Here is a 27,671-nt window from a genome sequence, read left to right as displayed (position 1 = left end):
TCTCAGTCAAACTTCAGACCATTAGGCCAGAATGAAAAGTGCATTCCTTCGTCAATTTCACCTTCTGGTTGCTAAAAGTATCCAGGCCCTGCAAAATAGAAATCTTTTAAAAATATGATCACTGCAGTCAAACACAGTCTAACCCCAGGCTTTTAAACCTTAAATTGCCCAATACTTAGAATCCAATATTCCTAAAGTCTTCCAGTCATCACAAAATACCTGCAGAAATTTTTACTGCTATTATATTCCTAGCTAGCTTTCCCTCATACTCTAAATTCTCCTTGCTTATTAATTAATTAGTCACTCTTTGATGTTCTTCATATTCTATCCAATCTTCAGACATGCCACCCACAATTAGAACATAGAACATACATTTCTTGTGACATGCCACCCACAATTAGAACATTGAATACCAGTTTTAACTTTGTTCGTTAGCCAACGTTGGTGTGTCCTTCCCTCATACTTTTTCTTTTTCACTGTAATGTATGCTTTTGCATCCCTGCCAACTATTCCTTAACCTAATTCCCCAGTTCACTTCAGCTAGCACCGCCTTCATTGTTGCTCTTAGTTAAGTGTAAAACACTCATCTCAGATCCACTCCCCTTTCCCCCAAATTAAATCATATTATGATCACTACTACTTTAGGAGGCCTTCACTATGTGGTCATTAATTAATCACGTCTCATTGCATGTTACCAGATCTAGTATAGCCTGCTCTCTGGGTGGTGTTAAAACTTGTACATTAAGATAACACTCTAGGAACTCATCATCCAGGCTGCCTTTGCCTGTCTGATTTGCCCAATCTATATTGAGATTAAAATCAAGAATGATTATTGTTGTACCTTTCTCACAAGCCTCCATTATTTCTTCCTGTGTAACCCGCCCTACAGTGATTACTGTTAGGGGGCCAATAAACCACTCCCACAAGTGACTTCTTACCTTTATTATTTCTGATCTCCACCAAAACTTATTCTACATCTTGATCTCCTATACATGATTGTATCAATGTCATCACAATGTTACCACAAGAAGTAGTTGAGGCCAAAACATTGCAGGCGGCATTCTCTGTCATTGGGATCCTCCGTTTCAATCCTCCGATTACCGTGCAGCACGGTAGCATTGTGGATAGCACAATTGCTTCACAGCTCCAAGGTCCCAGGTTCGATTCCGGCTTGGGTCACTGTCTGTGCGGAGTCTGCACATCCTCCCCGTGTGTGCGTGGGTTTCCTCCGGGTGCTCCGGTTTCCTCCCACAGTCCAAAGATGTGCAGGTTAGGTGGATTGGCCATGCTAAATTGCCCTTCGTGTCCAAAATTGCCCTTGGTGTTGGGTGGGGTTACTGGGTTATGGGGATAGGGTGGAGATGTTGACCTTGGGTGGGGTGCTCGTTCCAAGAGCCGGTACAGACTCGATGGGCCGAATGGCCTCCTTCTGCACTGTAAATTCTATGATCTATGATCTATAAGAGTCAAGCAGGGTAAACTGCTCACTGAAGCGGAGGGTATGGCAATGGTACTGAATGAATACTTTGCTTCTGTCCTTACTAAATTCGAGGATGGTGACAATGGCCCAGTTGAAAATCTCGGTGAGCAGTATAGTGATAGATAAAGAAAAGGTGCTAAAAAGGCTGGCAGCACTCCAGGTAGAGAAGTCGCCAGGCCTGGATGGGATGTATCCTCGTTTGCTGAGAGAGGTAAGCGAGTATATTGTGGAGCCATTGACATAAATTTTCCAGGCCTCTCTCAACAAAGGATTAGTCCCAGGGAGCTGGAGGATTGCAAATGTGTCACCGTTGTTTCAGAAAGGAGCAAAGGATAATCAAGGAAACTACAGACCTGTCAGCTTGACATGAAAATGAATGAAAATCGTTTATTGGCACAAGTAGGCTTCAAATGAAGTTACTGTGAAAAGCCCCTAGTCGCCACATTCCGGCGCCTGTTCGGGGAGGCTGTTATGGGAATTGAACCGTGCTGCTGGCCTGCCTTGGTCTGCTTTCAACGCCAGCGATTTAGCCCTGTGCTGAAGGTGGATAAATCACCTGGACCGCATCAATAGTGGGTAAACTGATGGAGGCCATAATATGGGTTAAGATAAATATACAGTTGGAGAAAAATAATTTAATACTGGACAGTCAACATGGCTTTGTCAAAGGCAGGTCATGCCTGACAAATTTAATTGAGCACTTTGATGAACTGACACAGACAGTGGGTGAAGGTACTGCCGTGGTGTTGTATATTTGGACCTTCAGAAAACATTTGATACGGTGCCACATGGCAGGTTGGTTAGGAAATTAAAACTTTGGGTTTGATGGGTCCTTGGCAGCATGGGTTAGAAGTTGGCTAAGAGATAGGAAACAGAGGGTAGGTATAGGTGGACATTTCTCAGACTGGAGATGAGTTGAATGTGGTGTTCCCGGGGCTCTTGGGGATGAGCTTGACAAAGAGTTTTAGCGAGAAGCTACCTTTGGTGATCAGGGTTAGAAAAGGGCATGGAAGACACAACGGAATGCAATCATGGGAATGGCCAGCTAGAGTGTGGCTTATATATTCCTCGAGGAAATTGTGTCCGATAACGGACTTCAATTTTTTTCAGAAGAGATTTCAAATTCCATGAGAATGAACGAGGTAATCCACCATATCAGCCTGTTTGAAATGGAACAGCAGAGTGCACAGTACAAATTGTTAATCATGTTCATGTTAAGGAAATGTTAAATACAAATTGGAAGAGAAAGATGTTATTGAATCACAAACTGGCAACTTGTTTGTTTATTTACTGTAACACACCTCACACAACTACTGGCAAAGTGAGAGTGAGTTGCTTCTTAGAAGATAGCCTAGAATGAAATTTTCATTGCTGAAGCATGTTTAGCAGAGTCAGTAAAAGAACAACAATCCAGGCAGAAAGACAGTCATGATGGGGCAGAATGAGGGAACAAAGTCTGAAGTTGAACCAAAAAGTCAAGGTGAAAGATTAACAGGTGGTTCAGGAAGTGTTGTAAAATATTTGGTCCTCTCACCTAATTGATCAAGATGTTTGATAGTCACAAAATTACAGGGATGTACGTATACATGATATTTTATCTTCGGAGGTTCACAAAGAAGAAGGGAGTTGGAAAGAATCAAATTAGTCTGATGAATTGGGTAGTTGGGATATGAGTAGAGTACCAATAGTTACCCCAACACAAGTTGTGCCCCAAAACTAGTTCAGATCTGAGTCAGAGTCAGATAGACATGTCTGGCAAAAGTGGAAAGTTCATTTGCATCCTAAGGTCAGAATCATCCCTCCTCAAGCAACTTGTGACAAAAGCACATATATAGGGCCAGGCATCAGATTTCATTGAATAGCAGAACAGGCTGAAGGGGCTAAATTACCCATTCCTTATCCTATATTCTGATGTTGCTAGCTTTCTGAAAGTTGAGTGACCCACCCAATGCATTTCAATTGACAGTTGGGTAAGGTTAAATGACCATCCAAAATTTGGTCAGTTTAGGTTCTGGACAAACTTATTGGCTGCAGGAAATAGAATGCCAAAAAAACTAATGGCAAACAATCAACTGAAACCTATTGAAAAGTGTACTGCAAAACTGTACACCAAAGGGTGCTAAAGCTTCCCTTAGTTCCCTGCCAGATTGGTCGAATGAGCATTCTGCTCAATCCTCCTCCAAGCAGATAGCAAATTGTGTTCGGCACTATTTCAATGCCTAAAAATACGGCAAATCAGTAATGACAGGTTGCTGGAAAATCCCTGCTGGAAAATACTTGGCACAAAAGTCTCAGACACACTAGGAACAGCTGTAAGGAGTGGAAAATCCACTCTCGTATCGTTATAATTTTAACTGCACCTGCTTCATTCTTTATTTGACAGGACAAACCTACTTGTTGCTACGGAAGCCACTGTATACTGAGGAGGTCATAACTTGCCCATAGGGGTGCACCAGCCTTGATTTATTGTGGGATATTGGTCCTTTGATCCTATTTGATCTCATTGTGAGCATTGTATTTTTCGTTGAGTACTGCAAGTTCTCTGGATTTTAGACAATGTCCTGGATTTAGCATAAGGGTATCTGGCATAGCAAGGGTTAATGTGAGATTGGGAAACAGTACCACCCCCAGTGTGATGTAAAGAGACACATGACCTGAGACAAGGGTCAGTTGTAGACTGGATAGAGACCTGGGTAGAAGCAAGCATGGAGTTAGCTCATAGTTTGGGCTATACCCTGTTTATGTGTTATCAAAGAAAAGGACATTGTGGAAGATGATTCTTGGGTAGGGTGTGTGGACAGTCTGTGTCATGTTGACATCAAAAAGGAGGAGGCTTTGGGTGTTTTGAAAAATATTAAGATAGATAAGTCTCCTGGGCTAGATGGGATTTACCCCGGAATACTGAGGGAAGCAAGGGAGGAAATTGCTGGGGCCTTGACTGACACCGTTGAATCCTTATTGGCTACAAGTGAGATCTCAGAGGAATGAGAATAACTCATATGGCACCGCTGTTTAAGAAAAGTAGCAGGAATGATCCAGGAAACTATAGGCCGGCGAGCCTCATGTCGGTAATAGGTAAATTATTGGAGAGAATTCTCAGGAATATGATTCATGCCCATTCGGAATCAAATTGACTCATTAGTGATAGACAGCATGATTTTGTGAAGGAGAGCCTCACTAACTTCATTGAGTTTTCTGAGGAGGTGTCAAAGATGATTGATAAGGGGAGGGCGGTGAATGTTGTTTACATGGACTTCAGTAAAGCGTTTGACAAGGTGCCTCATGGCAGACTGGTACAAAAGGTGAAGCCACATGGAATCAGAGGTGAGTTGACAAGATGGATACAGAACTGGCTCGGTCATTGAAGACAAAGGGTAGCAGTAGAAGGGTGATTTTCTGAATAGAAGGTTGTGACTAGTGGTGTTCCACAGGGATCTGTGCTTGGGCCTCTGTTGTTTGTAGTATACATAAACGATTTGGAGGAATATGTAGCTGGTCTGACAAGTAAGTTTGCGTATGACACCAAGGTTGGTGGAGTGGCAGATAATGATGAGGATTGTCAGAGGATACAGCAGAACATAGATAGGTTGGAGACTTGGGCAGAGAAATGGTAAATGGGATTTAATCCAGACAAATGTGAGATAATGCATTTTGGTAGGTCTAACATAGAGGGGAAATATACAGTAAATGGTAAAACTGTTAAGAATATAGAAAGTCAGAGAGATCTGGGCGTGCAGGTCCACAGATCTTTGAAAGTAGCAACACAAGTGGACAAGGTAGTCAAGAAAGCATACGGAATGCTTGCCTTCATTGGACAGGGCATCGAGTATAAAAACTGGCAAGTCATGCTCCAGTTATATAGAATCTTTGTAAGGCCTCACTTGGAATTTTGCGCACAATTCTGGTTGTCACACTACTAGAAGGATGTGGAGGCTTTGGAGAGGGTGCAAAACAAGTTTAACAGGATGTTGGCTGGTCTGGAGGGTGTTAGTTATGTGGAGAGGTTGAATAGACTCGGACTGTTTTCATTAGAAAGACGGAGGTTGAGGGGTGACCTGATAGAGGTCAAGATTATGAGGGGCATGGATAGAGTGGAAGGAAAGGCACTCTTTGCCAGGGTGGAGGGGTCAGTCACCAGGGGGCATAGGTTTAAGTTCCGTGGGGCAAAGTTTAGAGGAGATGTGCGAGGCAGGTTTTTTGCACAGAGGGTGGTAAGTTCCTGGAATGCGTTGACAGGGGATGTTGTGGAAGCAGATACATTATCGGCATTCAAAAGGCATCCTGACAAATATATGGATAGGATGTGTATAGAGGAATATGGTACGAGGAAAAGCTAATGGTTTTGGCCAAGGGTAGTATCATGACCAGTGCAGGCTGGGAGGGCCGAAGGGCCTGTTCCTGTGCTGTACTGATCTTTGTTCTTTGTTCAACCATATAAGACTCATCCTCTTTGTGAGACCTACTGAACATACAACATGCAATACTGGAGGTCTGGTTAATCGATTTATGATTTTCAAAAAGAAGTGTAGTTACTCACTTCCTCACAGTTCTTTGCTTCTTTTGGAATGTGCCTGCTTCCAGAGGTTTCCTCATGGGATATGACAGATGCATGAGAGACTCAATTTTGACTCACGCACAAATGCTGTTAGAATGGGGCAGTTTCAGAGAGGCCCAGGTCAGGTACACATAGTCCCACTTTACCTGCTGCTGAAGTATTACTGATAAAATGATATGGAAAATATTCGCAGGAAGTGTAAGAATTGATGTAATGCACATTATCAACAATTAAGCAGGCTTCTCGTTAAATCTACCTAATGTCATAATATTGAGCAGGTACATGGGAATCAAAGGATGGCAGGATGGATATTTTTAAGTGGAACCAGCCACGGACTGTACCAAGTGGAAGCTGGGAGGGTCATGTCTGAGTTAATTGGGCAGTTGAACTGAGGTAGGAGAAGGAGGTAATAACAAAATTGCTTCCTTCAGAGTAGGCGATGATCAGACTACAATGCAAGAGACAAGAAGGCACTTTTATTGTGTTGTTTGACAGTAGAATGTGACAAGAATGAAGATTCAGCCCAGAAAGAAAGAAAATATTGGAAAGCAGCGATGAAGGGACCAATTTTCCAAGTATTGGCGGCCACATATTATTGGGAAATTGCATGCACATTGCACATGATCTATTGAAAGCCGAGTGATAGAAATCGATGGGCACATTGGGCGGCATGGTAGCATAGTGGTTAGCACTGTTGCTTCACAGCGCCAGGATTGCAAGTTCGATTCCCGGCTTGGGTCACTGTCTTGTGTGGAGTCTGCACATTCTCCCCATGTCTGCGTGGATTTGCTCCTCCGTGTGCTCCGGTTTCCTCCCACAGGTCCCGAAAGACGTGCTTGTCAGGCAAATTGGACATTCTGAATTCTCCCTCAATGTACCCGAACAGACACTGGAATGTGGCGACTGGGGGATTTTCACAGTAACTTAATTGCAGTATTAATATAAGCCTACTTGTGACAATTATGAAGATTATTAAAAAGAGATTTGTGCATAATTGTGTCCGTGGCCAAAGGGAAAAGGGCATCTACATTCTTGGACATATTGACTCGTAGAAAAATTGTGAAGTCTGCAAATCTACATTAAGCAGAACAGAAGAGAATCTACTGTAGGGGAGGGCACACACAGGTCTTTCCTCTCCCAGACACACTGACAGGTCCATTGTGTTCCTCCAGCATTTTCTATCTTTATTTTAATACTGAAACATGAGATTCTCTGGGCTGCCAACTCATCATGTGCCAGATTGTGGGAGGTTTAAATATTGAAAGTTACATCTGAGACATGGAATAAGATTCTTTCATTGATGTTGACCCCGTGACTTGTGTTACATTTTAACTAGGATATGTGAATTTTATGATATTTAAATTAGGGGAATGTACAATCATGAGCTGGTTTCTTATTAATTTTACAACCCATTTGAGTAGCTCAGACCTGATAGCTGCTTCACCTGGGTAGCACTGTCACAAATATCTTATTCTTAAATTGTCAGTTGTGAAATTGAATGCTTCATTTGGTCAGTGAGGTAGAAGGCCAGTTTAAAGACCACTTTGATGAGGTTTCTTAGTGTTTGTTCACTGTTAAGATGAAGGTGAATTATGGCAATGCTAGAGAATTTAATGTAGTGTATTTAACCAGGTCTGTTTCGGACCTGCAATGCCATCGGCTGTGCCAGGCTCTGGGTGAAACAGGCCAAATACAATGCAGAGTCCTCATTCTGATTGTATAACCTAAGTCTTAACTCAAATGTGTTATGTAAATGCTCAAATTCTAGGGCTTCAGGTTGTGAAAACACGGAGGACTGCATATAATTTGTGTATCTGAACATTTGCTGTATTTATTTCAAAAATTAGGCTGTAGAAAAATAGTGCCAATGGCCATTTTTAAATATTGTGTGGCTTATTACATGGAACGTAAGGGTTGTTCTCGACACTTGGGTCGATGTGATTTCCTAGATTGTTTCGATCATTGGAGAGGGCGGGAGCAATTTCTCAGAGAACCCAAAAGATCACGGGCGGTCGTCTCTGTCCCGCCAGCCCCGTTTTCCGGCACGCCCCCACCGGCAGCGGGATTCTCCGTTCCCACAGCCGGCCAAAGGGGTTTCCCTTTGTGGGCCACCCCACGCCGTCGGGAAACGCGTGGGCGTGCTGCCGGCGGGGCAGAGAATCCAGCCGACGGTGAATAATCCCGCAGCACATTTCTCTTTATTGGGAAACCGGGGGTTTTTTTTGCTTCACCCGGGAGAATACATGGCAATGAGGGCCACTTACTTTTGTGGAGGAAGTGCCTCAGGCTGAGGAGATGAAAGAGATGCAGGCAGCCTCCAATACCAGCTGCACTCATGCCTTTTGATGGAAAATTAAATAATCTTCTCGTGACCAAAGTTTTATGAAGTCAGAAGATTCCTCCCCACGGGCTGGGAGATATACGCTACTGTTTGAATAAATAATGTCAGTCTTCAACCAGAGCTCTGCAAATCTGTGATAATGAGCTGTTTTGTGGTGTTTGTCCGCTGTTCTTGCAGCATTCAGGGAAAGCTTCTTTAATTGGCTCCATTCCTTTAACTTCCACTCGTGTGCAGTTTTCCATTCTCACTGCCAGTGCGCTCCCCTGACCCTCGCAGGCTGCACCTGTTGCCGTCCTTCATTATACAAATGAACCCACTCTGGGGGTTGGAGCATGAGTTGCTCGTTTCCATTCTGAAGCCAAAACGACAAAGGATAGACTTGAATCAATTCCCGCAAACTGCGTTTATTTCCTCTACTGGCAATCACAAATAATCAATGCCATGATGAAAAATTCAGAGTTTGTTCTATCACTCTGTTTCAATCTACTCTTCAAAGATTTTTTGTTACCATGGTGACTCACATACCTGCTTGTTCCGCATTGGCTTTCCATTTTCTCATGTGTTTATTCCTTTTTCAGCATTTTATGCTGCACGGTGTTTAATAAGAATCTTATTACCTCTGTGGCGAGACTTCTTTCAATGTTCCCTTTCCTACCACACGTGAAGGCTGAGGTTGTTTGCCTCACTTTCCCAGAGTGTGAGTAGAGGTAGAACTGCTAAGGTTGCAGGGGAGGACATGCTAGCCCTTTGCTGGGTTAATCTAAAACTCCACCCACTCTCCCACTTTCTGGCCAAAGCCTTCTGTCTTCCTCGGCTTTAAAACTATTTTTCTCTTAAATATTTAAACGGTCTCTGCTTCAACCATTTGAAGCATATCAATCTTCAACAGCTTTCTCCGTGAAGAAACAAATATCCAAACACTTGAAATGAAATGAAAATCGCTTATTGTCACAAGTAGGCTTCAATGAAGTTACTGTGAAAAGCCCCTAGTCGCCACATTCCGGCGCCTGTTTGGGGATGCTGGTACGGGAATTGAACCGTGCTGCTGGCCTGCCTTGGTCTGCTTTAAAAGCCAGCGATTTAGCCCAGTGTGCTAAACCAGCCCCTCCAAAACCTAGGGCAGACTGAAATGCCCTCTCCTGAGGTACATTTTTTGGCGGTGGTGGGGGAGGGGGCATTTAATTGTGTGGGGATCTCGCTGACACATTGGGCGGGATTCTTCAATAATGGGGCTATGTCCCCACACCGGCGTGAAAAGAGGTGCCAACGACTCCGGCATCAACGGTCCCCGATAATGGGGAATGCTCTCCTTACTGGGGGCTAGGTCGGTGCGGGAGTGGTCCCTGCAGCTCCAGCCGCCGCGGAACGGCCGATGGGAGTTCGCGCTTGTGCAGAATGGCCGGCGTATTTCCGTGCATGCGCGGAACGGCCGGCATGATTCCTCGCAAGCGTGAGGATTCCCTTCTCCACGCCAGCCCCCGGGCAATATGGTGAAGCCCTACAGGGGCCCGGAGCAGAGGAACATAGGCCCCCATGGAACCAGCCCACCCGTCGATCGGTAGGCCCTGATCGTGGGCCAGGCCACCATGGGAGCCTCCCCCGGGGTCAGATTCCCCCTGTCCCCCCTCCAGGACAGCCCCCGCAGACTCATCTTCCAGGACCCGCTGTGTGGGACCTGAGTAACCCACGCCGGCGGGACTCGGTCAAACTTGTCGGCCACTCGGCCCATTGGGGCCCGGAGAATTGCTGGGGGTGCCGCTTTCAACGGCCCCCAACCAGCGCGGCGGGAATCCCGCAGGCACCTGAGAATCGGCGGGTGAGAATCAGGAAGCCGGCGGCGGGGCACGATTCTCGCGTCCCCCCGGGGATTCTCTGACCCGGCCCGGGGTCGGAGAATCCCGGCCATTGTCTCTACCTCAATTAAGCAAGGACAAGGGCAAAATTCTCTGTAATCGGCACGATGTCCGCCGACCGGCGCCAAAAACGGCGCAAATCAGTCCGGCATCGCGCCGCCCCAAAGGTGCGGAATCCTCCGCATCTTGAGTGGCCGATCCCTCACCTTGAGGGGCTAGGCCCACGCCGGACTGATTTCCGTCCCGCCAGCTGGCGGGAAAGGCCTTTGGTGCCCCGCCAGCTGGCGCGGAAATGACATTGCCGGGCGGCGCATGCGCGGGAGCGTCAGCTCACGGCATCCCCGTGCATGCGCAGTGGAGGGGGTCTCTTCTGCCTTCGCCACAGTCTCCACCATGGCGGAGGCGGAAGGAAAAGAGTGCCCCCACGGCACAGGCCCGCCCGCGGATTGGTGGGCCCCGATTGCGGGCCAGGCCACTGTGGGGGCACCCCCCGGGGCCAGATCGCCCCGCGCCCCCCCCCAGGACCCCGGAGCCCGCCTGTGCCACCTTGTCCCGGCGGTAAGGTAGGTGCTTTAATCCACGCCGGCGGGACAGGCATTTTAGCAGCGTGACTTCGGCCCATTCGGGCCGGATAATCGCCGGGGGAGGGCCAACCGGCACGGCACGATTCCCGCCCCCGCCGAATCTCCGGTGCCAGAGAATTCGGCAACAGGCGGGGGCGGGATTCACCCCAGCCCCCGGCGATTCTCCGACCCGGCGGGGGGTCGGAGAATCTCGCCCAAGAAGTCTCATGGATGCTGCCAACTTGAAAATTTACCCACCTCTTGTTGGGGGATTTGCCATGTGGGAAGCCTGAAGAGCAAATCTTGTTAGGATTGCTTGCGGGCTTCCCAGGTGATGGTCCCTCACTGTCACACACACAGTTTCTGATAGGGGGACCCGGAGTGGGAAGAGTGCCCTGGGCACACTGAAAAGCAATCCCTTGCTGGCAACTCCTGCACCCCCCTTCCCCCATCTCCTGCAACCCCCACTCTGGCCATCACTCACTTTTAATGTTGCCTAGTTTTCTTGGCAATCCTAGATCTCCAGTAGGTGCATCGATGGCAGCAACCGTCACCTTCCTGATGACGCTCTCTGCAATGACAGCTGTCTGCCCCTGATTGATTGACAACTCCGGGGGGTGAGTGGGCAGGATTTCCACATCCAGGGTCCTTGATCTGGGTAAGGCCCGCTGCTGTCCAGATAAGTGCCTGATTGGCACTGAATATAGCGGACCTCCCCAAAAGGAGATGATGCTGGCTTTCCAGCTGCTGGGCAAGACCCTGTCAGCCCTTAGTCACAATTTAACGACTACTAACTCCTATCCAAAGGAAACTGTTTACCCAATCACTCTCACAAGACATTATACCATTTTTATAAACCCCTCTTAGCTTTCTAATCTAGTGGAAAAGGTGACAATTTGTTAAGATTCTCCTGAAAGCTGCAGTTGTACATTTGCTAGCATTGCAATAAACTTATTCTGTAAGTAGGGTTTAATCTCCTTTATAATGGGTCTCCAAAATTGCACTGTGGTCAAATCAATATTTTATATAACTTTGGGATTACTTCTTTGCTCTTTTAATCTCTATTTGTAATAAAACAGATATTGTTGTTATTTTCTATGGTTTTATCTACCTGGAACTTGTATTCTATTCCAGAACTCCAGACAATGCAGGATAGAACGAGAACGATTTTTCTTTCAAGGGTGTGAGCGTCTCTGGCAAGACCAACATTTACTGCCAATCCCTAATTGCCCTTGAAAAGATGTGGTTCTAATGCAGCTGAAGTCCATCTGATGTAAGTACACCCCACCTAGGGCTGGGGCTGTTTAGCACAGGGCTACATCGCTGGCTTTGAAAGCAGACCAAGGCAGGCCAGCAGCATGGTTCAATTCCTGTAACAGCCTCCCCGAACAGGCGCCGGAATGTGGTGACTAGGGGCTTTTCACAGTAACTTCATTTGAAGCCTACTTGTGACAATAAGCCATTTTCATTTTCATTTCATTTCACCCACAGAGCTGCGAGGGAGGAAATTCCAGGATTTTGACCCAGTGAAGGATTGGTGATAGATTTCCAAGTCAGGATGGTACGTGGCTTGGAAGGCAACTTGCAGCCGATGGTATTCCCATGTATCTGATGCCCTTTCCCATTGAGGTGGTAGAAATTATGTGTTTGGAAGGTGCTGCTGAGGGAACCTTGGTGAATTGCTGCAGTGAATCATAGATGGTTCACACCGCTGCTACTGTGCGCCAGTGTGGGATGGAGCGGCTGTTGAAGGTGATAGTGTCAATCAAGTGGGTTGCTTTCTCCTGGATGGTGTCACATTTCTTGAGTGTTGTTCGAGCCGCACTAATCCAGGAAAATTGAGCGTATTTAATCACACTCCTGATATGTGCCTTGTAGGGCAGGCTTTGGGAAGGTGAGGGGCGAAATTCTCCGGAAACGGCGCGATGTCCGCCGACTGGCGCCCAAAATGGCGCAAATCAGACGGGCATCGCGCCGCCCCAAAGGTGCGGAATGCTCCGCATCTTTGGGGGCCGAGCCCCAACATTGAGGGGCTAGGTCGGTGCCGGACGGATTTCCGCCCCGCCAGCTGGCGGAAAAGGCCTTTGGTGCCCCGCCAGCTGGCGCGGAAATGACATCTCTGGGCGGCGCATGCGCGGGGGCATCAGCGGCCGCTGACAGCTTCCCACGCATGCGCAGTGGAGGGAGTCTCTTCTGCCTCCGCCATGGTGGAGACCGTGGCGGTGGCGGAAGGGAAAGAGTGCCCCCACGGCACAGGCCCGCCCGCGGATCGGTGGGCCCCGATCGCGGGCCAGGCCACCGTGGGGGCACCCCCCGGGGCCAGATCACCCCCCCCCCGACCCCGGAGCCCGCCCGCGCCGCCTTGTCCCGCCGGTAAGGTAGGTGGTTTAATTTACGCCGCCGGGACAGGCATTTTAGCGGCGGGACTTCGGCCCATCCGGGCCGGAGGATCGAGCGGGGGGGGGGGCCCGCCAACCGGCGCAGCGCGATTCCCGCCCCTGCCGAATATCTGGTGCCTGAGACTTCGGCAACCGGCGGGGGCGGGATTCACGCCAACCCCCGGCGATTCTCCAACCCGGCGGGGGGTCGGAGAATTTCGCCCCTGATACTTGCTACAGAATTCCAATCCTCTGACCTGCTCTTTAAATGAAATGAAATGAAAATCACTTATTGTCACAAGTAGGTTTCAAATGAAGTTACTGTGAAAAGCCCCTAGTTGCCTCATTCCGGCGTCTGTTCGGGGAGGCTGTTACGGGAATTGAACCGTGCTGCTGGCCTGCCTTGGTTTTCTTTAAAAGCCAGCTATTTAGCCCAGAGTGCTAAACCAGCCCCTCTTGTAGCCATAGCTAATGCAGTTCACTTTCTGGTCAATGGTAAACCCAAGATGTTTAGGGACTGAATTCCCTCTCATTGGAAATGGTCATTGCCTGGTACTAGTGTGGTGCGAATGTTACTTGCCCCTTATCATACCAAGCCTGAATGTTATCTAGATCGTGTTGCATATGGACACGGATTGCTTCAGTATCTGAGGAATTGCGAACGGTGCTGAACATTGTGCAATCATCAATGAATATCTCCACTTCCGAACTTATGTTGGAACAAAGTTCATTGATGAAGTGGCTGAAGACGGTTCGGCCTAGGACTCTATCCAGGAACTCCTGCAGTGATGTATTCTGACTCATTTGACTGACCTCCAACAACCACACCCAACTTCCTTTGTGTCAGGTATGACTCCTGTCATAATATCCACTCATGTATATGATGAGATGCAGACAGGCCGTGATTGACACACAGGATGACCAGTAAGCACACAGTGCAGCCAATCACCAGACAGGACACCACCACTATAAAGCCAGAGGGCACGAGGTTCCCGCTCTCTCGGGACCCAGCCACTGAGACAGTCAGAGTCCACGAGCTAGCAAGTGCAAACACCATGCGGTAGCTAGTAAGTCGGGTCAGGCTACTACAAGGCCTCCAGTCAGTTCAGTATAGTGTCGACCCACAGCTGAATATGTATATCAGTTCTATCATTGAATAAAACAGTGTTGGAACTTCTGTGTCTGTTGCTAGTTTCCCTGCATCGAGTGCAGTCCACATAGAACCTACCTGCCTAACACATCATGGTACCAGAGTGATACTGATTTTGACGGATCTACCTCGAGTGAATCAGCATTGACCAGCAAGCAGCCATCCGGTGAAATGGAAAACATCCAGCCTCCTCCGCAGCTCCACATCTCCGGCAACCTCGGCACCAATTGGAAAATATTCAAGCAAAAGTTCCTCTTATACATCGAGGCCTCCGACCTCGAAGCAACATCGGATGCCAGGAAGATCACACTATTTCTCTCCATCGCGGGGGACCACGCCATCCACATCTACAACTCCCTTGCGTTCGCTGACGGCGAAGACAAAACGAAATTCAAAACAGTCCTGCTGAAGTTTGACAGCCACTGCGACATTGAGGTGAATGAGAGCTTTGAACGGTACGTTTTCCAGCAGAGGCTCCAGGGTAGGGATGAACCTTTTCAGTCCTTTGTCACCCATCTCCGCATCCCAGCGCAGTCATGTAACTATGACTCGACGGCTGATTCCATGATCCGGGATCAGATCGTTTTCAGGGTCCACTCCGACTCCCTTCGACAGCAGCTCCTGAAAATCAAACAGTTGACCCTCTCTGTCGCTATCGAGACGTGCGTTGTCCATGAGCATGCTAAGAATCGTTACTCCCACATCAGGGCGGCAAAAGCTGCAAAGCTGGTCTCCCACGAGGCGGAACGGGTGCAGGTCATTGCACAAATGCAGGGCCTGAGCATCGAGGAGAGTGGCCGTTTCGCGCGCTTTTCCCAGGTCCCTGCGCATGCGCGCCACAGCCGAGTGGACGACAAGTCGACTGCGCAGGTGCGTACTTCAACCGGCCGCACTGCGCATGCGCGATGGCGCACGGAACGCGCTGATGTCGGAGTCATGACGTGTCCGATTGTGGCTCCGCCCACTTATAGCGGCAATGTCCGGCAAAAGGACGCCGGTGTCTACAGTGTGGCAAGCTTGGCCACTACGCAGCACTTTGCAGATCTGTTCCACCGCTCAGCAGCCAGCGATCCCAGCTGTGGCGCAGTAGTGTCCGCTCAATACAACAAGGCATCCCAGATTACGATCCCGACAGCCCAACAGACCCTGATGCTGAGTGCTTCAAGTCCATACCGGGTAGGCATCATAACTACACATGCGCTGCCTTCCACCACAACGGCGAAACGCCTCTCGATCCTCAGTGTGGATCCAGACGACGAGTGGTGTGCTGTCCTCACAGTTAACAAGGCTCGCATCCGATTTAAACTTGACACCGGCGCATCAACGGACCTCATCTCAAAACCCGTCCTCGACACCATCCACGCCAGACCAAGCATTCTTCCACCGGCCTGCCAGCTCCTTGACTACAATGGCAATGCCATAGCTGCCAGTGGCTCCTGTTAACTAGGGGTATCCAACAAGGCGATCAAGGCAACACTGCGGTTTGAAATCGTCGGGCCTGACAGAGAGTCCCTGCTCGATGCTCGAGTCTGCAAGCTCCTGAACCTGGTTCAGCAAGTCCACACCATGTCATCTATGTCGGCTTGCAAGTTTCCATCAGGCGAGGCCGTCGCCGGTGATGGAATGGGCACGCTCCCACACCGATATAAAATCCTGCTCAAGCCGAACGCCACCCCTGTAATTCATGAGCCACGCCAGGTGCCGGCACCCCTCAAGGATACTCTGAAGAAGCAATTACAGGAACTCCAAGACCAGGACATCATATCGAAGGTCACAGAGCCAACAGACTGGGTCAGCTCCATGGTCTGCGTAAAGAAGCCGTCAGGGGAGCTTCGCATTTGCATTGACCCTAAGGATCTAAACCGCAACATCATGCGGGAGCATTACCCGATACCAAAACGAGAAGAGTTGACCAGTGAGGTGGCTCATGCCAAATTCTTTACGAAGCTGGGCGCGTCCAGTCGCAAGCTGTGCACGTTCAACACCCCGTTCGGTCGCTACTGCTATAACCGGATGCCTATTGGGATCATATCTGCCTCGAAGTATTTCACCGCATCATGGAGCAGATGATAGAGGGCATCGAGGGGGTGCGAGTACACGTTGACAACGTAATTATCTGGTCCACAATGCCCCAGGAACACATCGCTCGCCTCAAGAAGGTATTCCAGAGAATTCATGAACATGGTCTCCAGTTCAACAGGGCCAAGTGCTCATTTGGTCAATCGGATATTAAGTTCCTGGGTGACCACATCTCGCAGCAGGGTGTGCGGCCAGATGCCAACAAGGTCTTGGCGATCAATGCCATGAAGACCCCGGAGGACAAGAAGGCGGTCCTCCGCTTCCTCGGGATGGTCAACTTCCTCGGGAAATTCATTCCCAATATGGCATCCCACATCACGGCCCTCCGCCATCTCGTCAAGAAGTCAACGGAATTCCAGTGGCTGCCCACGCATGAAGAGGAATGGCGTGAGCTGAAGGCAAAGCTCACCACAGCCCCAGTTCTAGCGTTCTTCGACCCAACCAAGGAAACCAAAATATCAACTGATGCAAGCCAGGACGGCATTGGGGCGGTGCTCCTTCAACGAGATGACTCCTCGTCTTGGGCTCCAGTGGCATACGCCTCCAGGGCCATGACGCCCACTGAGCAATGGTACGCTCAGATTCAGAAGGAGTCTATGGGCCTCCTGACAGGGTTAGTCAAGTTTCATGACTACGTTTATGGCCTGCCAAAATTCACGGTAGTATCGGACCACAGGCCTCTAGTCCATATAATCCAGAAGGATTTAAATGACATGACACCTCGGTTACAGCGAATTCTTCTTAAGCTACGCCGCTACGACTTCGAACTTGTCTACACGCCAGGCAAAGAGCTGATCGTTGCAGATGCCCTATCCAGGTCCATTACCACACCGTGTGACAAAGTGACTTCATCTGCCACATAGAAGCGCAAGTGCAGTTGTGTGCTACCAACCTTCTGGCCTTTGACGAACGGGTGGTCCAAATTTGTGAGGAGACGGCCAAGGATCCTTTACTGCAGCGTGTGATGCAGCACCTTACCAATGGCTGGCAGAAGGGACAATGTCCCCAATTCCATATTGTAAAAGACGACCTGACGGTGGTGGAGGGAATCCTTCTGAAACTTGACAGGATTGTAATTCCTCACAGCATGCGGGCTATGGTGCTGGGCCAACTCCATGAGGGTCACCTCGGGGTCGAGAAATGCTGACGCAGAGCTTGGGAGGCGGTCTATTGGCCGGGCATCAGCCGACACAGTCCTCAACTGCCCCACCTGTCAGAAGTTTCAACCAGCTCAACCCAAGGAAAAGCTGCAACAGCACGAGATTGTGATCTCTCCGTGGCCCAAAGTAGGTGTAGATCTTTTCCACGCCAAGGGGCGTGACTACGTACTCCTGGTCGACTACTTCTCCAGTTACCCAGAAGTGGTGAAACTGTCCGACCTCACTCGAAGGCGGTAATCAAAGCCTGCAAAGAAACGTTCGCCAGGCATGGGATTCCGCTCACCGTAATGAGCGACAACGGTCCTTGATTTTACAGCCAGGAATGGTCTGATTTTGCACAGTCCTACAACTTCCGTCACGTAACATCCAGTCCCCACTACCCGCAGTCAAACGGGAAGGCCGAGAAAGGGGTCCAAATTGTAAAGCGGTTGCTGTGCAAAGCTGCAGACTCAGGCTCCGACTTCAACCTGGCGTTGCTGGCATACAGGGCAACCCCACTGTCCACTGGGTTGTCTTCAGCGCAGATGCTCATGAATCGCACTCTGAGGACCACAGTTCCAGACATCCATGTTCCAGACCATGACCACCTGACGGTCTTACAGAAAATGCAACAGTCACGGGCCCAACAGAAGGCCACATATGATACTCATGCCACGGATCTACCCGAGCTGGCCCCAACTGATCCTGTTCATGTCCAGTTGCCTGAGGGCGGCTGGTCAGCCTCAGCTGTTGTGATCAAACAAGTGGCCCAAAGATCGCTCCTTGTCCGCATGGCTGATGGCTCCCTGCTACAGCGCAACAGACGGGCACTGCGAAGAGTTCCACACCCGCTACCTGACCGAAGTGCCCCGCCGCCTACGATGCCTCCTCCGGACGTACCCTGCCACGAGGCCACCAATCTACCAGCAATCCTGCCGGACCATGCGACCACCGTGATGGCAGCGATCCCGCCTATCCACATGCAGGCGGCTCCTGATCCACCTCTGCGGTGATTGACAAGAATTCGTCGCCTACCACAAAGACCGAATCTGTAGACTGAACTTTTGTACATTTTGTGACTTCATCGATTTAACCTCTGTAAATATTGTTTTGTTTGCCATGTATCTGCACTATCGACACCTTCCTATGTGTATACGTTCATTTAGACACCTTTTGTATATAGTCAGGCATATATATATATATATATATACACACGCACACCTTAGTATTTATTTATCTAGAAAAAAAGGGGGGGAGATATCATAATATCCACTCATGTATATGATGAGATGCAGACAGGCAGTGATTGACACACAGGATGACCAGTAAGCACACAGCACAGTGCAGCCAATCACCAGACAGGACACGACCACTATAAAGCCAGAGGGCACTAGGTTTCCCGCTCTCTCGGGACCCAGCCACTGAGACAGTCAGAGTCCACGAGCTAGCACAGTGCAAACACCATGCGATAGCTAGTGAGTCTGGTCAGGCTACTACAAGGTCTCCAGTCAGTTCAGTATAGTGTCGGCCCACAGCTGAATATGTATATCAGTTCTATCGTTGAATAAAACAGTGTTGGATCTTCTCCAGTGTTAGACGTCTGTTTCTAGCTTCCCTGCATCGAGTGCAGTCCACATCGAACCTACCTGCCTAACACATCAACTCCAACCAGTGGAGAGTTTCCTCCCGTGATTTCCATTGACTCCAGTTTAGCTAGGGCTCCTTCATGCCATACTCAATCAAATGCTACCTTGATATCAAGGGCAGTCTCTCTGACTTCACCTCTGGCATTCAGCTCTTTTGTCCATGTTTGAACCAAGGCTGTAATGAGGTCAGGAGCTGACTGACCCTGGCAGAACCCAAACTGAGCATCCATGAGCAGGTTATTGCTGAATAAGTGCCGCTTGATAGCGCTGTTGAGGACCCTTTCCATCACTTTTGCTGATGATCGAGGGTACACTGTGTAAGGATCCTTCCTGTTTATCCTCTTATTTCTCCTTTCTGTTATTTTGCATTAATCATTTTTGATCCATTAATGGATATGTATCTTTAAGTCAAGCGGCAGAGAGAATAAGGAAGTCAGTAGTTACAGGAGAGAACACACTGCTAATCTCTGCTAGTTTGAACAGGAGCTTCAGACATTTTGGCACCGGAGAGGGAGATGGGCTGGAACTTATTTTGATTGATTGGCTGGGGGCCAATAACTTGGCCCAAAAGGCGATACTCTGCCCAGTAGCAGATGGTGATTGGACCGTGTCCCAGTGGAATGATTTTTAGAGTCCCAGGGAGTTTGCATTGACTCCTGTACGCACAGGAACAAGAATTCTCTCTCTCTCCTCACTGTTTTCTCCAGAATGGCTGTGAATACTGTAATCCTGCAACTGCAGAGAACCTGCATGAATGAATCTACAGAAAAACCATTTAGGCTGCAAACAAAGACCAGGAGCAGGATTCTCCCTTCTGGGGACTAAGTCCCCACACCGGCGGGAAAACGGGCGGCAACCACTCTGGGTTCAACAGCCCCTGAAAGTAAGGAATTCTCCAAGGTTTCGGGAGCTAGGTTGACGGCGGATGGGTTGGTGATGCTCCTGCCGGCGGCGAAGGGCTGGTGTGAGTTTGCGCATGCATGGAACGGCCGGCGTGATATCGCGCATGTGCGGACCGGCAGGTGTGTTTCCACGCATGCATGGAACGGCCGGCGTGATATCGCGCATGTGCGGACCGGCAGGTGTGTTTCCACGCATACGTGGGGGTTCTTTTCTCTGCGCTGGCCCCCGGGCAATATGGCAGAGCCCTACAGGGGTCCGATGTGGAGGAAAGAAGGCCCCCATGGAAACAGCCCACTCGCAGGATTGGTAGGCCCCGATCGCGGGCCAGGCCACCGTGAGGGCCCCCCGGGGTCGGATCCCCCCGGGCCCCCACCCCCCCGAGGACCGCCCCCGCACACTTAACTTCCAGGTCCCGCCGTGCGTGAGGTGAGTAATTCACGCCGGCGGGACTGGCCAAATCTGGACAGTCGCTTGGCCTATCGGGGCCCGGAGAATCGCCGGAGGGGGGCCACTGTCAATGGCCCCCGACCGGCATGGCGGGAATCCCGCTGGCCCCTGAAAAATGGTGCCGGAGAATAGGGCAGCTGGCGTCGGGAAGGCGTGGTAGGATTCGCTTCTCCCCACGGAGATTCAATGACCCGGCCCGGGAGGGGTGGGCAGGGGGGGGGCGGGGGGAGAGACGGAGAATCCCGGCCTAGAATTCTCTCTCTCCAGAAAGGCTGTAGGTGCTATATTTCTGAAACTACCAAGACCTGAATGAGTCTACAGTAGAAGCCTCAAATTGAAAGAAAAGTATGAGAAGGGGTAAGGTGCTGAGAACACCAACTGAAATGAAGGCTTTTTTCCTTTTTCTTACGTTTTATTTTTACCCCTTTCTGTGTTTGTCTGTCTTGTGTGTGTGTCTGTAGAGGTTGTGGGGGGGGGGGAGTTAAGTTGAGGAATTAGGAATTAGATAATAGTTAACTAGTTGTATTTGTTGCATATTTCTTATAGTTCTTAGTATAAATAAAACAGTAATTGTGTTTAAACTTACAAACCTGGTGACTGTAATTATTGGGCAGCCATGGGTCTTTTTCTAAGAATGATTGGTTACTTCATTTGTATTGTGTCTCCAGGTCAAGTAGGGCAGGAATTGACCATGCACTCGTCCAGGGTGTCGGAACAATTGGTATTAAAAATGAAAATGCTGGAAATACTCAGCCGGTCTGGCAACATCTGTGGAGCGAGAAATTGAGTTACGATTTGAGTCCCTATGACTCTTCTTTGGACTGATGGGGTGATAATTGGCCATGTTGGATGTATCCTGTGTTTTGTGAACAGGACACAGCTGGATAATTTTGCATAGTGCCAGGTATATGCCAATGTTGTAGCTGTACTGGACAGCTCAGCTAAGAGTGCAGCTAGTTCTCGAGCACATGTCATCAGTACTATTACCAGAATGCTGTCAGGTTCAATCACCTTTGCTGTATCCAGTGCCTTCAGCCGTTTATTGATATCACATGGGGTGAATCAAATTGACTGAAGCCTTGCATCAGTGATTCTGGGGACCTGAGGAGGAGGCAGAGATGGATTATGCACTCGGCACTTCTGACTGAAGCTTGTTCCAAATGCTTGCATTGTCTTTTGCACTGGTGTGCTGGGCTCCTCCATCATTAAGAATGGGGATATCTGTGGAACCGCTTCCTCCAATAAGTTGTTTAATTTGTCCACTACCATTTATGACAGGACAACGGAACGTGGATCTGATCAGTTGATTGTAGCTTCATTTCGCTCTGTCTATCACTTACTATTATTGCTGTTTGGCACGCAAACATGCCTGTGTTGTAACTTCACCAGGATGGCAACTCATGTTTAAGTATGCCTGATGTTGGTCCTGGCATACCCTCCTGCACTCTTCATTGAACCAGGGTTGATCTCCTGGCTTTATTCTAATGGTAGAATGGAGAATATGCCAGGCCATGAAGTTTCAGATTTTGGTTCCGCTGCTGCTGATGGCCCAGAGTGTTTCATGGATTCCCAGCTCTGCATTGCAAGACCTGTTTCTTTCTATCCTATTTAGCACAGTGGCTTCCACACTTCACGATGGACGGCATCCTCAATGTGAAGATGGGAGTTTGCCTTCACAAGGACTGTGCAGTGGTCTCCTACCAAAATTGTCATGGACAGATACATCTGAAGCAGGCAGGTTGGTAACAATTAATTCAAGTATGTTTTTCCCTCTTGTTGGTTCCCTCACCACCTGCCCTGGACCTGGGGGTGTGGGGGGAGGGGTGTGTGTATGTGTGGTGGTAGGTGGTAATCAGCAGGAAGCTTCCTTGTCCATGTTTGACCTGCTTTCATGGGTCCTGAGTTGTTGTTTAGATCTGCCAGGCAAACTTACATCCACCATGCCACCACCCCTGATGGGTTTGTCCTGTTGGTGGGACAGGATATAACCAGGGATGGTGATGGTGGTGTCTGGGACATAGTCATGCACATGGAACCATACTGAAGGAGTCAAAAGAAATTTGACAAGCAGGACAGAGAAGTGGGCAGGATTAACCATAGGTAGTCACGTGCTGTAATGTATAGTGATTGGACAATGTAGGATTGGCAGTGATTTGATAACATAACCAAATGTACTCATTTGGAATTTAATGAAGTAATCTAGTCATATAGATATAATTGGGCTGTGATAACGGAGTACCACTGTGTAACTTGGTAATTGATGAAAATTAAAAACATCAATATCTGTGTATCAGTGCAAAACGGTGGTTTTGTAGTTTTTGAGGAGACCCATGCTCCATCTTGGATGGGTATGAGTTCCCTAGCATATTCCACTCCAAATAAAGGCTTAAACAAAGGAACTCTTGTTTGGTCCTTGCAGAATCGGAGTGGATCTTTATCTCCCTATCACATACCTTACAAACAATGTCAGATTGTTGCTCAACAAATCTGTGTGAGAGGATTCTCAAATTTGCTACCTCCCCCCTCCTCCTCTGCAGGTGTTAGCGAGGAGGGTTTTGCAGGACCAACAGGGATGGATTTGCCATTGTCGTTTCCCGGGTCCGGGTTGATGCCAGGTGATTGATCTGGTTTCATTCTTTCTTGCAGACTTTGTAGAGGTTTGAAACAACCTTTGCACTGTAAATTCTATGATTTTATGAAATGAGTGGTTTCGTAAGTCATTCCAGAGGGAATTTAATAGTCAAATACATTGCTGTGGGTCTGGAGTGATGTGAAGGCCAGACCAGGTAAGAACGGCATATTTTCTTACTGAAAGGATATTTACTGAACCAAATGGGTATTTCCAACAATCAACAATGGTTTAATGGTCATCATTACCAAGGTTAGCTTTTTTAAATTCCAGATTTATTATTAGAATTTAAATTTCATCAGCCATTAGCCTGGCTCTCCGATTTACTAATCCAGTGACATTACCACTGCATCACCACCCCCCCCCAAGTCTTCATAACTTTTCATTAAACAAATGCGTGGTCCATAGATTCCACAAGGCTGCAAAAGTTGCAGGTGTCTAGGGAGTCTGCAGACCACCTCATCCTACAGTTGTATGGGACTGCTGCATGCAGCATCCTCCACCATAGGTCTCTGGTGGAAAGGGGTACGACTCCCACATAGAGAGCCCTCCACCGAGAACTTCTGCAATCAGTAAAAAGATGCACCAATGGGGGTCTGGACCCAGGCTTTTAGGTTCCCCAATCACTCGGTGGTGGAATTTGAACCAAGGACCCCAGATCATTAACCTGGGTCTCTGAATTACCACTACACCACGCATTCCCCGCACTTTCATACATTTTTGGAAGCCTTTATTTGCAGAAATACATATTAGAAACAAAACCTCCTAATCCAAAAGCCTTCATTTCCATCTAATAATAATAATAATCTTTATTGTTATCTGTTTCTATTTAGATTCTTTTGATTGAACAAATAACAATGAACACAGATTAAAGTGAAATAATTTGGGAACATAGGAGCAGGAGTAGGCCATTCAGCCCCTCGAGCCTGCTTTGCCATTCAATGAGATCATGGCTGATCTGTGGCCTAACACCATATTCCTGCCATTGGCTCATATTTCTTATTGCGGTTAGTTTCACAGCAGGCTACTTGAAATCCACTCAAGCATGAAGGGAAACGAGATTAACCAATCCAGACAGCTGGCTGTGTGCATAAACTCTGAATGAAAGACTTGCAGATCAAAGAACTGAGGGGGTTTAAACACATCTAATGTAGCTATTCCTTTCTCGGAATTTACAGGTGCTGCTTCCTGTGCCTGAGCCAGAAGGTGTATTGGACAGGTGAGTTTTAAACCAGTGATTCTCTTCATTGTCCCTGTCTGGACTGCTCTCTAGCTTCCAGGAAGGGTTTTCTGTAATGGGATCTTCCAAGCAGGGGCCTCTGTGATGTGGAGGGGGGGGGCACTTCAAGGCATGAGTCTGTCTTATGGGGGAGGGGCTCTGGTGGGGGTTTCTCTTATGAGGGGGTTTCTAATGGGGGTGGTGGAGGGGTCTGGTGGGGGTGGGGTGGGCAGGATTCGAATTGTGGGGGGGGGGTGGGCATCCTCCAATGGACTATGGGGGCAATTCTTTAAAGAGTTACCCGCTTGGCCCACCGCGATGTCCATCACGTCTGGAAATACCTGCATCAATTCTACGCAATGTGAATCCCAGCCCAGAAGACCGGAGATTCACGCAGGCGTAGATAATCAGTGCCCAGCCCGTTAATCGGATGCAAATGGGTCGATTTGCCACCTTTGCATCCTCCTGCTGGTGTGGAGTGTGAACCTCAATGCCGCCACTAGCTGGGGACCCAGAGTACTTATTTTGGCCAACACTGGATTCTCTGCCACATCGGAAACTCCGCTGCCGGCGGCGAGTAGCAGGGAATCCAGCCCAATGAATGTACAGGGATTCAGGGATTTACACAGCCATTTTCTGATTTGCAGATGCAAAGGATCTAAAGCCTGCTTCAGTCTTAGGTTTATCCTTAACCAAAGGGCAGGCAACACACCTCCAGCTGGAGGTGTGCACTTGAATCCTGCCCATCATAATCAAACTTTGTCAAAGAGCAGTGCCCAATAACGGGCTCTACACAGAGCAATTTACTGACCCCAGCTCCTAAAGTATAAAACTACAGCAAGCAAATTCGACTGAGAGAAGCACAAAAGCAAGCTTAAAGAAGTTAATATCTTTGGAAAGCTGAAATCAAAAATTGAGTTGGGGCAACAGGGAATGTTCAATGTCAAGCATTTCTATTAATATATTTTCCCCCAATCTGCTATAAAAAGGAAGTGCTATCGAATGGTCCCAAATGATTGTGATCAAGTTACCAAGGCAACGTAAAAGTATAGTGTTCACCCCTCTTCCCTTGGTTCAAGGGGAAAATAATGGGCAGTTTCGGGAATTATAAAGGATGAACCAAAGGAAATAGAAATATCAATTCACAGATAGAGTAAGACACAACACCAGGCCTGGATGGATTTTGTTTAAGAATACTTGAAGAAACAGTCAGGGGAATCATCATGCCCTTTTAATTGGCCGAAATTCTCCAGCCGTTGGGAATCTCTGCTCCCGCCGGCAATGCACCCCCGCCTGGGGTTTTCCCGATGGTGTGGGGTAGCTTCAATGGTTTTGTGAGGGCCACGAAGAATCCAGCACGAGTTTTAAGGATACAAAGAAATAACACTTATTTACAATAACATATATATATATATATAACAGCAGCAGCAACTTCCCTTTTGCACACTGCTTCCTGCTGGTTCCCAACTGGCCAGCTTTATTTATACTTGGAGTTTACTAATGGTTTCTCCGCCCTCCTCATTGGGGAAGCTCATACTCCCACAGGGTTGTGGGATTGTCATTAGTCCCCAGCCAATGGTAAGCAGGCAGGTTATAACATCCCTCCACCCCAAAGTCCAAGGAATCCACCGAAGACCCTGGTGAAGGAGGGCGTCGGACTCGTTTTGCCGCAGGCCGGACATCATTTGCACGCGGCGCTGGATCAGGCGGTGTGTAACGAGACGGAGACCGGCGCTTCCATGATGAACGGCATAACGGTTGTACATCCACGGCCCGTGGACCCGAGGATTCCCCCTCTGATGCGTCCTGTGTCTCCATCTCAGAGTCAGAGTCTGCTGCCTCCATCATGTCAGTGTCTCTAACTCCATCCGGTCCCGTAACGACCTGCGCAGGCTTTGAGTGAGGCACCAGTGGAAGATTGTGAGGACTACCTTCCCTTGTCTCTGGTCTCTGCGGCTGTATAAATGAGCTCCGGGGGTGGGGTATCTTTGGAGGGGATAGTCTTCTGGACCGAACGTGGTCTACATGTTTGCGCTGGAGACGACCCTGGGCTTGCACCTGGTAAGATATAGGGCCCATTTGGCGAAAGATTACGCCAGGAACCCATTGGGTACCACCAGCAAAATTCCGAATGAACACTGGGTCACCGGGCGCAAACTGCCGAATCGGCCGATGCCGAGAATATCCCTGTCCCTGCCGTTCTTGTGTGCGGCGTACTTTTGCGCCAATGTCCGGGAAAACCATACGAAGGCGGGTGCGAAGTCTCCGGCCCATTAGGAGTTCTGCGGGAGCTACCCGAGTCACTGCATTGGGGGTGGTCCTGTACGTAAACAAAAAGTGAGCCAGTCTCGTGTCCATTGATCCGGAAGACTGCTTCTTTAGGCCTCTTTTGAATGTCTGCACTGTGCGCTCTGCCAACCCATTTGAAGCCGGGTGGTAAGGGGCAGTGCGGATATGGCGTATGCCATTCATCTTCATGAACCTCGCAAACTCCTCACTCGTGAATGGAGTGCCGTTATCCGTGACCAGCACCTCGGGGAGGCCATGCGTACTAAAAAACAAACGCATCTTTTCAATTGTTGCGCAGGACGTTGTCCCCTGCATCTTATGCACCTCTAGCCATTTAGACTGGGCGTTGATTAATACAAGGAACATGGATCCTTGAAAAGGGCCTGCGAAATCTGCATGCATGCGTGCCCAAGGCCGCCCTGGCCATTCCCGGGCCGGCGGAAGCTTCTGATGCTCCTGGCAAATGGAGCAGTTTTGGGCCACCTTCTCAATGTCGGTGTCGAGGCCTGGCCACCAGACATAACTCCGGGCCAACATTTTCATTTTGGTCACACCTGGATGCCCATTGTGCAAGTCTCTTAGTATCAGCTCCTGGCCTTTTTCCGGGACAATCACACGCGACCCCCACAAGAGGATGCCGTCTTCCACGCTGAATTCTGACAGCTTGTAGGAAAATGCCCTCAACTCGCCTGGGAGCTGTCTATGCTGCCCACCATACAGGACTATGTGCCGAACCTTTGACAGGACTGGCTCCGTCTGGGTCCACTCACGGATCTGTGATGCCGTGACAGGCAAGGTGTCCATAAAATTTAGGGTTGCAACCACCTCACCGGTCGTGGGGGTCGACATGGGGCCAGTCGATAAAGGCAATCGGCTCAGTGCGTCGGCATTTGCTATCTGCGTTCCTGGTTTGTGCTCCAGAGAATACTCGTATGCAGCAAGCAACAAAGCCCAGCGCTGGATCCGTGTGGAAGCAAGTACCGGATATTGTATTGGCTTA

General features: G+C 48.8%; 1 long non-coding RNA gene across 1 annotated transcript; it reads right to left on the bottom strand.

Annotated features, from left to right (window-relative positions):
- Window positions 1-936: 936 nt before the first annotated feature.
- Window positions 937-9,004, bottom strand: LOC140411747 (uncharacterized). The gene is made up of 3 exons (XR_011940990.1): window positions 8,902-9,004; window positions 8,300-8,728; window positions 937-2,640 (listed from the first exon to the last, which is right to left on the bottom strand). It is a non-coding gene; the product is annotated as an uncharacterized lncRNA (long non-coding RNA).
- Window positions 9,005-27,671: the final 18,667 nt, after the last annotated feature.

This window comes from Scyliorhinus torazame, chromosome 4, assembly GCF_047496885.1.
Source record: "Scyliorhinus torazame isolate Kashiwa2021f chromosome 4, sScyTor2.1, whole genome shotgun sequence".
Classification (NCBI taxonomy): Eukaryota; Metazoa; Chordata; class Chondrichthyes; order Carcharhiniformes; family Scyliorhinidae; genus Scyliorhinus; species Scyliorhinus torazame.
Note: the sequence above shows the minus strand (reverse complement) of the source record. Positions and strands in the feature narration are given on the sequence as shown.